Source organism: Delphinapterus leucas, chromosome 4, assembly GCF_059928025.1.
Source record: "Delphinapterus leucas isolate spDelLeu-1000000601 "Yukka" chromosome 4, BTC_Dleu_Yukka2, whole genome shotgun sequence".
Taxonomy (NCBI): Eukaryota; Metazoa; Chordata; class Mammalia; order Artiodactyla; family Monodontidae; genus Delphinapterus; species Delphinapterus leucas.
Genome location: NC_143132.1, coordinates 65,439,449 through 65,450,234, shown reverse-complemented (window position 1 = coordinate 65,450,234; position 10,786 = coordinate 65,439,449). Strand labels below are relative to the sequence as shown.

Genomic DNA, 10,786 nt, shown 5'->3' with positions numbered 1-10,786 from the left:
TAATTTATGTCTTTCAAGGGATTTTATCTAAGTTGTGAAATTTATTGGCATAAAGTTATTCATAAAAATCTATTTTTATCCTTTTAATACCTATAGTATACATGGTGATGTCACCTCCCTAATTCCTGATATTGAGAATTTTAGTCTTTTTTCTTTTTCCTGACTAGTCCAGCTAGAGCTTAATCCATTTTGTTTATCTCAAAGAAGGACAAATACCATATGATATCACTTATATGTGGAATCAAAAACATGACACAAATGAACTTACCTATGAAACAGAAACAGACTCACAGACATAGAGAACAGATTTGTGGTTACCAAGGGGGAGGGGGGAGGGGAGTGATGGATTGGGAGTTCAGGATTAGCAGATGCAAGCTATTATATATAGAATTGATAAACAACAGGTCCTACTGTGTAGCACAGGGAACTATATTCAATATCCTGTGATAAACCATAATGGAACAAATATGAAAAAGAATGTATATATGTATAATAATCACTTTGCTGTACAGCAGAAATTAACACAACATTGTAAATCAACTATACTTCAATAAAATAAATTTAAAAAAGAATAAAGTCACTCTCCTATATAACCACAATACAAGGATCACATGCAAGGAATTTAACATTGATAGAATATTATCATATAATATATGGTCAGCTTTGATTATCTATTGCTATGTGACAAATGACCCCAAAATTTAGAGGTTGAAAAGAAAAATGTAGTACTATTATATCACATGAGTCTGTGGGTCAGGAATTCAGATATGGCACAGTGGGGAGGGCTCATCTCTGCTTTATGATGTCTAAGCCTCAGCTGGAGGTGGATCTGAGTGGTTGTTGGCTTCTTCACATGGCCAGTGTGGGCTGCCTCATAGCATGGTAGCATCAGGGTAGCTGGGCTACTTACATGGTGGCTCAGGGTTCCAATAAAAAGTGATTCTAGAGATCACCAATAATAAAAATAGGTATCACACATAAGGCGATGTTTGCAGATATAATATCATCTTTATCATATTTCTGCCCAAAATGCACAATTTGAATCCAATCATGAGGAAACAGATAAGCCCAAATTAAGGAATATTCTACAAAACAACTGGTCTGTAAACTTCAAAAATGTCAATGTCATGAAAGAAAAGGACAGATGAGAAACTATTTCAGATTAATGGAGACCGTTTTAGTTAGCTTGAGCTGCCATAACAAATACCACAGACTGGGTGGATTAAACAACCGAAATGTATTTTCTCACAATTCTGGAGGCTGGAAGTCTAAGATGAAGGTGTTGACAGGTTGGTGTCTTCTGAAGATTCTCTCTTTGGCTTGCGGGTTGCCACCTTCTTCCTGTGTTCTCCCATGGTCATCCCCAGTCTATGCTGTCTCTGTCCTAATCTCCTCTTCTTTATAAAGACACTGGTCATGTTGGATTATGGCCTACCATAAAAACCCTATTTTAACTTAATGACCTCTCTGAAGGCCAAATTTCCAAATATAGTCAGTTCTGAGGTACTGAGAGTTAGGGCTTCAACATCTGAATTTGGAGGAGATTCAATTCAGCCCATAACAGAGACTAAGGAGATTTCTTTATATGTGGTCTTAGATTGGAAAAAAGTTGTTTTGAGGTATATTATCGAGACAATTGGAAATGAGTATGTACAGCATGGTAGATTAAAAATAGCCTCAAATTCTTTGACAGTCCTCTCACTGAGAAATGGGGCTATATTGCCCCTCCCTTTAAATCTGGGCTGGCCTGTGACTGTTTTGTCACATGGGAGAGAGTGAAAGTGGAAGCAGAAACTGCCTTTAAAAGGCTGGGCTTTGGCTTCCCTGGTGGCGCAGTGGTTGAGAGTCCGCCTAACGATGCAGGGGACGCGGGTTCGTGCCCCGGTCTGGGAGGATCCCACATGCCGCGGAGCAGCTGGGCCCGTGCGCCATGGCCGCTGGGCCTGCGCGTCCGGAGCCTGTGCTCCGCGACGGGAGAGGCCACGCCGGTGAGAGGCCTGCGTACCGCAAAAAAAAAAAAAAAAAGGCTGGGCTCAGAACTGGCATAGCTTCACTTCCACACTCCTTTTTTAAATCTACCATGTTGTACATACTCATTTCCAATTGTCTCAATAATATATCTTGTAACAAAATTTTTTCCAACCCAGGAGTTTTTTAGCGGCCATGGCTCACGGGCCCAGCCGCTCCGCGGCATGTGGGATCTTCCCAGACCGGGGCACGAACCCGTGTCCCCTGCATCGGCAGACGGACTCTCAACCACTGCGCCACCAGGGAAGCCCCCAAGAGTTTGTTTTTTTTAAAGATTTATTTATTGTTTATTTATGTTATTTATTTTTGGCTGCATCGGGTCTTAGTTGCGGTGCGGGCTCTTCGTTGTGGCGCGTGGGCTTGTTTGTAGTTGTGGCATGCAGGTTTTCTCTTCTCTAGCTGTGGCGCGGGCTCCAGGGCGTGTGGGTTCTGTAGTTTGTGGCTCGCGGGCTTCTCTCTAGTTGAGGCACACAAGCTCAGTAGTTGTGGCACGCAGGCTTAGTTGCCCCACAGCACATGGGATCTTAGTTCCCTGACCAGGGATCGAACCGGCGTCCCCCCAAATTGGAAGGCAGGTTCTTTACCACTGGACCACCAGGGAAGTCCCAGTCCAGGAGTTTTGATGTCAAATCTCCTCAGTCTCATTTAATCTGAAACATTCCTCATCTTTCCTTGTCTTTCATGACATTGACATTTTTGAAGTGTACAGGTCAATTGTTTTGTAGAATATCCTTTAATTTGGGCTTGTCTGACTGTTTCCTCATGATTAAATTCTAGTCATGTATTTCTGGCAGGAATACAAAAATGGTGATGTTATGTCCTCAGAGCATCACCTCATGTGTGATGTCAGTTTGAACTATTGGTGAAATTAACTTTGAGTACTTGGTTAAGGTGTTATCTGCCAGATTTCTCCAATGCGTAGTATATCCTCTTTGTAACTGGTAAGTAACCTCTAGGATATTGTTTTTCTTTAAAAATTTCAAAAAGAGCTTTCCTGTATCCTGTGTCAGACAATTCCAGTATCTGATGTCCTTGGGAGTCTAAATCTCTTGGGTATTAGTTCTGCCGGCTGTCCTTACATGTGGGCCTCCAGTGCTTGGTGATTTTTTTAAAAATTGTTTAAATTGTTTTTTAAAATTGAATTTGTTTGAGTCCTATGGAGTGTGTATTGAGGATACATCCTCTAAAGTGTGTTTCCATTGCTCAGAGCACAAGAGGCTTGGGAACTCCTTAGTGCTCTTCCGCAGCCTTGGCTTGACGAGGAAGGCGCAGGTTTGGCTCTTCTCATGTCGGTCCCAAATCAGTGTCTGCGGAGACTTTCCGTATGCCCTCAGCCCAGGTCTCCTGCTTAGAGTCTAAGCATCCCAGCACTGGTTCTTCCCATGGTTTGTTCCTTTTGGGGTAGGGATGGTTCTTGGAGACTCTCTTACTTCCCCATTGAGTGGAAGGGTGTCTTGGAGAATCTAGTCTTCTATCCTGCCTGCCTAAGCAGAACCCACTCTGATTTTTCACTCTAATCTTTAGTATAAATATGATTCTGCTTGGCTTTCTGTAATAATATCTTTGAAGAAATTTGGATGTCTCATCTCACAACTGGTTCAGTTAATATTCTCAGTAGTCCTGTGAAATGGGAGTCAGTTAATTCGGTACATTGTGCAGCTGACAAAGTTGAAAGCTGTCAGGGTAATGTAAGGTAAATTTATTAACCTCTAAAGCCTCCGTTTCCTACTCCGTAAAATGGGAAAGTTCCTACCTCCTTCCCAAAGCTTTGTACTTACGAGGATGGAATTTGGGAAGCGCCCAGACCCTAGCGCAGTATTGGCACAAGGATTTATTAAGATCACCCAAAGGACAAGCTGTCCTTCTCCCTCCAGGTGCTCCTTCCATCGCCCGGGGAGGGTGGCCGGGCGGGGGGACCGTAGCGGAGCTGGGAGCGGGGAATGCGTCCGGGGGGTCTAGTGGAGGACCGCGCAGACTCGCCCCCGGGCCCGGCCGAAGAGACTCCCGGGGCGGGCGGGGGGCGGAGCCGGCGCGCCGGAGCCTCCTCCCGGGCGGCGGGGGCGGTCCCTGCGGCCGCTTCTCACCGCCTTCCTTTTCTCCGGGAGGTGCTCGTCGAGGCCGCGTGAGGGGTGAGTTAGCGGGGCCTCCGCTCCGCCGGCGCCCGGGAAGCGCAATTCCGCACGGAGGGTAGCGGGCGCCGTGTGGGCATCCCCGGGCGGCGGGCCGGGTCAGTCCCCCGCGCCGAAGGCGGGCGCGGGCCGGGCCTTGGAGGGCCGTTCTGCCTCCGCCCAGGCGGTGGGGCCGGGCAGGGGGCCTGCGGAGGCCGAGCTCGGCGGGAGGCACCAGCGCAGGTGCGGGCGGCACCGCGGCGCTCCCAGGCGAAATGCTGCCAGGTGGGAATTCAGGGGTCGGCCTCCGAGGCCCCGCGTCGCGTTTCTGGAGTCGCCACCAGCACCTCTCTCCCTGCCGGGAGAATCAACGTGAAGAAGCCCCTTCCTCCTTGGAGCCTTCTTTCCCCAGCGTTTCTACTGGGAAACCCATTGCTGATCCCCGCCTGGGACCTTCAGGGGCCGACGAGTGGTGAGGGTCGACAGGATTTTAAAGTACCTGAGATACCTGCCCTTAGTCTGGCTCTGCGTCCATCCGTTGCCTGTCAATCCGTATCTGTTGGTGTTCGGTCTTCCATTAGATAAGGGCTAACTCTAGGTTTGAAGAAAACAGAAAAGTCCATGAGTATTGGGACTGAGAAAAGGCCTTTGGGTTGGTAGGCTCAGGAGAGCAGTTATCAACAGGGTGGGCGTGTGCCGGGGTTGCAGAGTGTTCAAGAGTGGGTGAGGGATGAGGGTGTGGAGGCGGCCGGAGCACAGGGAGACCTCTCCAGCCGTTTGGTGACGAAAGGGAGTAGGAAGAAGACAAATTTGAGGGTTGAGGCTGTTGTTTGTTTGTTTTTTTATAATTTCTAAATTTCTGTTAAGAAAGGACAATAACATTGAGGATGCAAGAAAGTCAAGGAGTCTTGGTTAGAGATAAATAAGATTCAGGGTCCAGGCTGAGAAAGTGGGCTTAAAAAGAGGGGCCCAGGGCTATCCTAGGCACCTGGGCTGGCCTGGTGGGCCAGAGTGCTTTACTGTGTCTCTGGGGGAGGAGATAATGCTTAATAGGACCATAGTTTATCTTTTTGGAATTTTATCTTCTAGAGCAGGGTTGGCCTTTAAACTCCATGAAATTGCAAAATGTTCATGTGCCTGTTTGTGTTGTAGGGGAGAAAAATTTTTCTTCTTGCCCCTTCTAGGTTCCTTGGCTGGTCTAATAATTAAGTTGAATTGACATAAAACAGATTAACAGGAGAGAAACATTAAATTTCATACCATTGGGATCCCATAAAAATATGAGGCTCAGGAAGTAACCAAAGTAGGCAGTTTTTATATCTTTTAGACAAAGAAACAATACATACGTGAAGAATTGGCAAGACAACTTCGTTGCTGTGCGCGGGCTTTCTCTAGTTGATACAGTGCTTTCCACCTTGAATTCTTTTTTTTTTAAATTTATATTTTGGCTGCATTGGATCTTCGTTGCTGCGCGCAGGCTTTCTCTAGTTGTGGCCCGCAGAGGCTACTCTTCGTTGCCGTGCGTGGGCTTCTCATTGCGATGGCTTCTCTGGTTGTGGAGCACCGGCTCTAAGCATGTGGGCTTCAGTAGTTGTGGCACACGGGGTCAGTAGTTGTGGTGCACGGGCTTAGTTGCTCCATGGCATGTGGGATCTTCCCTGACCAGGGATCCAACCCATGTCCCTGCCTTGGCAGGCGGATTCTTAATCACTGTGCCACCAGGGAAGTCCCTCTACCTTGAATTCTTATCTCTGATAATAAGGATGCCTGATCCTGGTTCCCTCCTGGTATAGAAAAGGTACCTTTCACATGGGAGATTTATTTCCTGCTTTCAGGGGGAGAAAAGAGGGTGAAAGTGTCCTTGTACTGGCTGTTTCTTAAGTAACTTTAATTCAAAGTAATCAGTATGCCAAAGTGGCATATTTTGGTGTGGCATATTTTGCTTCCCTTCAGTGTGCATTTTTAATCTGATTAAAAATGTCGGTTAAAGAGAAGTACTGAACTGTTTGACTACACGGTCTTGGAGGGGGCAATAAAACTAACTCTCTTAGTATATTTTATGGGCCACTTAGTATATTCTGTGGGCCACTTTATAGGATAAGTATTTAGTATCTACTTTAAAATGAGCTAATAATAATGTGTGTTTTTTCCAGAGATGCTTGCAAGACTTGAGAACTAACCATTTCTTTGAAGATCTTTAATTCTAAGTGGAAACATTCAAAGCAAGTTAGTGGTGGTGTTCTTCTCTTTTTTTTTTTTTTTTTTTTTTTTTGCGATACGCGGGCCTCTCACTATTGTGGCCTCTCCCGTTGTGGAGCGCAGGCTCCGGAAGCACAGGCTCAGCGGCCATGGCTCACGGGGCCCAGCCGATCTGCGGCATGTGGGATCTTCCCCGACCGGGGCACAAACCCGTGTCCCCTGCATTGGCAGGTGGACTCTCAACCACTGTGCCACCAGGGAAGCCCCCCCCATGTAGTTTTTAAGCACCATTTTTAAGGAAAGCATGTGCTCCATTATATGTAGGTATTGTAATTAATTAAATCAGTTCCCTATTGTTAACATTTTGAATCTTTTGAATTTTTGGTTATTTTAGTAATGTTGGTTTGAATATCGTCTACCTCTCTGATTATTTCTTAGAATAAGTTTCTAAATGATGGAGTTGAAAGCTATTCAAATGCATTTTTAAAATCTCCTTTTCACATATCTTCTTACTGCTTTTCCTCACCCAAAGGAAAATGAATGTTTCTGAGGGATCTGTTGCATTACAGGTCCGATCTCTTATTTCAGTGGTTCTCAAACTTTAATGCGTATAAGACTCAACTGGGGAGCTTGTTAAAAATTCATTTTCCTGAGTCCCAGGCCCAGTTGTTCTGACCCATTAGCTCTGGAGTAGGGCCCAGGAATCTACATTTTTAACAAATTTCCCTCTGTCTTTGATATAGGCACTCTTGGAACCACACTTTGAAAAATGTTTTTAAAATAAATGGCAAAACGGAATCAAATTTAGGTCACTTCCCCAAAGCCATTCATGCATCTGGTAACCAGATTTGTACTCAGCTCTTTGTGACTTCAAAGCCCTTGTTTTCTCCATTACCTCAGACCTTCAGACCTTCTCAAGCCTTCTCATTGATGTGCCTCTAATAACTGCAGAAAGGGAACTGCAAGTGACCCCACTACAGGATTCCCTGGGATAGCTGAGAATGGCACATAAGTACACAACGAGCCTCCATTAAAATCCCCCATTGGAAATTCTTAGGAATTCTTTCATGCTGCATAACAAAGACTAAATAAAACAATTTCAGTCCCTTGCTTGTTAAATTGATTTCATGTTTCCTGTTTCATGCCAGCCCTTGTTGTAAAACAGTTGATGTAGGACCTGCAGGCAGCTCTTGCCCAGAGGCAGGGACACGGCCCTGGTGTGCTCTGTGGGTTCAGGGAGGAAGTGGCAGACTAGACAGCAACTCCTCCCAGAGTCAGAAGAGAGGAGTACTGCTTTTGGAAACTCAATGACTGAGAAGCAAAAGGTGGTGGGCATGACTAAGGGAAAGGGCCATTTATTAGAGGTGGGGCCCTCTGTCCTTAAGAGAGCGTTGGTATTAGTAGACCGAAGGGAGCTAGCATGGGGGTGAGGCTTTTTCTTTTTAAACATCTTTATTGGAGTATAATTGCTTTACAATGGTGTGTTAGTTTCTGCTGTATAACAAAGTGAATCAGCTATACATACACATATATCCCCATATCTCCTCCCTCTTGCGTCTCCCTCCCAACCTCCCTATCCCACCCCTCTGGGTGGTCACAAAGCACCAGCTGACCTCCCTGTGCTATGCGGCTGCTTCCCACTAGCTATCGATTTTACATTTGGTAGTGTATATGAGCCTTTTTCAATTTAAAAAATCTTCCCCAAATGGAATTTTATACCAGTTAATTTTTCCCCTTCTTTATTAGTCTTTATTTTTTCTCCTTTTATACCATGTCACATTTATTTTAGTAGTAAGCTGGGATTATTGTGTGTCCTTGTGTGTTTAAACTAGTATATCCTAGAAAGTCATTCATTATTTACCACATTTAGCACCTACTATGTGTCAGGTCAGTTTGAGGCACTAGGAGTACAAAAAACAGTGATTCTCTTTGAGAAGTAAGTTAATTTTACTGCTGTATGTTGACTTGGATTATACACAGTCTTCGACTTTTTCTTTTAACTTTTAATTTTAATTAATTTTAGACTTAGGGAAAAGTTGCAAATATTGTACAGAGAATTCACTCAACTTCCCCTAATATTAGCCCCTTACATAACCATTGTTCAGTTATCAATACTATTAACTAAACTATAGACTTTATTTGAATTTCATCAGCTTTCCTGCTAATGAATTTTTTTCTGTTTCCACTGGCTGTCAAGGATCTTACCTTGCATTTAGTTATTTCTCCTTAGTCTCCTCCAATCTGAGATAATTCCTCAGTTTTGCCTTGTTTTTCATTATTTTGACCCTTTTGAAGAGTCCCAGTTAGTTATTTTGTAGAATGAAGTTATTCTGTAGAAAAGTACTGATTAGTTATTTTGTAGAGAGCAATACATCACTGATTCATGAGGTTGATAGGTCTCATCACTGTTGATATTAACCTTCATCACTTGGTTAAGGTGATATCTGCTAGGTTTCTTCACTATAAAGTTACTGACTTTCCCTTTGTAGCTAATAATTATTTGAGGGGAGATACTTTGAGACTATGCAAGCTGTTTAAACTCAAATTTTTACCTACTAATTTTAGCACCCATTGGTGGATCTCGTCTGCAACAATTATTTACAGTGGTGTTTGCCTAATGGTGATTTTACCCCCCATTTCCTGCTTCCTTATTGGTTGGAAGTTTAGTGTAAGAAAGAGCTGCCCTTTCCCATTTATTTATTTGATCATTTATATCAGTATGGACTCATGGCTATTCATTTTATTCTGTGGGTTAAAATACAATGCCATCATTATCTTCTTGCTCAAATGCTTCCAGTTTTGGTCATTAGGAACTCAGTCTGAGTTTAAATGACCTGTACACGTAAATGGCTGTCATCATTTCTATCCCACCCTTGCCCCCTGCCCAGGGAACTGTTAACCTAAAACAATAAAACAGCCAGTTATTTTACAAGCAAAATGGGTTTATTCTGGAGCAGCAAAGAATTGCAATTTGGGGCATGCAACTATGGCAAACCACATGCAAGTCCAGTAAAGCAAAGGAAAAGAAACTTTTTTATAGAGGAGAAGGGGAAATTGGGAGGCTCTGTCATAAACAAAAAGTCCATTGGAGGAAACTAGGAGATCGAAATATAGTGGCTTTTCATTGACTGAGTTGTGACAGTCTGTCATTGGCTGAGGTGTTGCCGGGCAAAGAGAAGAGCTTCTTCCTCCTGCTGGTGGTAGTAAAGTGGGGTCACTTCCTGCCAAAGATGCAAGGTGGGTCTCTTCCTATTGGGATCTGTATTGATGTGATCTGTATCTCCCCTTCTGGCCTCCCAGTTCCACTTCAGTGAGGTTTCCATTTATTAATTTTCACAGAACCATTGCTTCTTTAGGGTCTGGGCAGTGATCACTCAGAAGCCAGGTAAAGGAACTATAATTGGGAGAATGAATACCAGAGGTCCACGGAAGGTAGGACAATGTGATTGCAAATAGTCAGCTCTCAGGAGCTCTGCAGGAGTAAAAGGAGTAGCAAAATATCAGCCTTTTTATTGGTGCTACCCCAGAGAGGCCCAAGGGAATAGGACCGTGTGCCTGGGGCCACATCTTGCCCACTATGAGACATCCAGTGTCTGCAGGATTACCAGATGGATTTAGAGACATTGAAATGCTGATTTTAGTGCTCTTGGCTGCTGAATGAAGACCACATTCTTTCTCCTTGGTACTAGGTGCTTAGTGAATATTTATGGAGTGACACCTGGTGTCCTCCCCTGACCTCCCATGGTGGTGTAAAAATGTGTGCATATAGACATTCTCTGAGAATGAGAATGATACTTGGCATTCATGCTGATATACCCTTTGTTATAACTTGTCTTCCATGCTAGATTTTTGTTTATGGAAAATTTCAAGTATACAAAAAAGTAGAGTGAAAAAGAAAATGAACTCTCAGATACCTATCACCTTGCTCAGTACTTTTCAGTATTTTGCCAATTTTATTTCAACTATTTCCCCCATTTTCAGGGTTGGAGCTGGCGTATTTGAAAGCAAATTGCAGACATTACAATCTAAGGAAGGACTGAAATAAACTCTGAGTGCAAGGACTATACCTTAATTCCCTTGGTGCCTAGCACTATGCCTGAAAATAGCAGGTGCTCAGAAAAGACTGGTTGAATTGAGAGGAGGAAAAACAAAATTATGAGAACATCATCATTTTGAACTAACCCTAGGGCAGAGCTGGAAAGGAAAAGGGTGGTGAGTCTTGCCCTAAAATAACTTCTTTCATGTTACCTGAATTTGTTCTCTATAACCATGATTCCCCTGTCGCCTTAAGACAGCCTTGACTGAAAGAGAAAATTCTTTTTAGGAAGAGTTCAGGGTCTCTCATTTATTTAAATGTTTTTACAAAGAAGTCCAATCTGATGATGTTTTCCCAAACACCAACGAGGAGTGACCTGCCCTAAAAAGAGCTCTCTTTAAAAAATCATTATTAT

General features: G+C 43.8%; 1 protein-coding gene across 2 annotated transcripts in view; it reads left to right on the top strand.

The window, feature by feature from the left end:
* The first annotated feature begins 4,052 nt into the window (after positions 1-4,052).
* B4GALT4 (beta-1,4-galactosyltransferase 4) overlaps positions 4,053-10,786 on the top strand; it is a 33,538-nt gene continuing 26,804 nt past the window's right edge. For both annotated transcript variants that reach the window (XM_022559004.2, XM_089910568.1), the window contains exon 1: positions 4,053-4,157. The gene's annotated coding sequence lies outside the window, so the exon portion shown is untranslated. The remainder of the gene's footprint in view (positions 4,158-10,786) is intronic.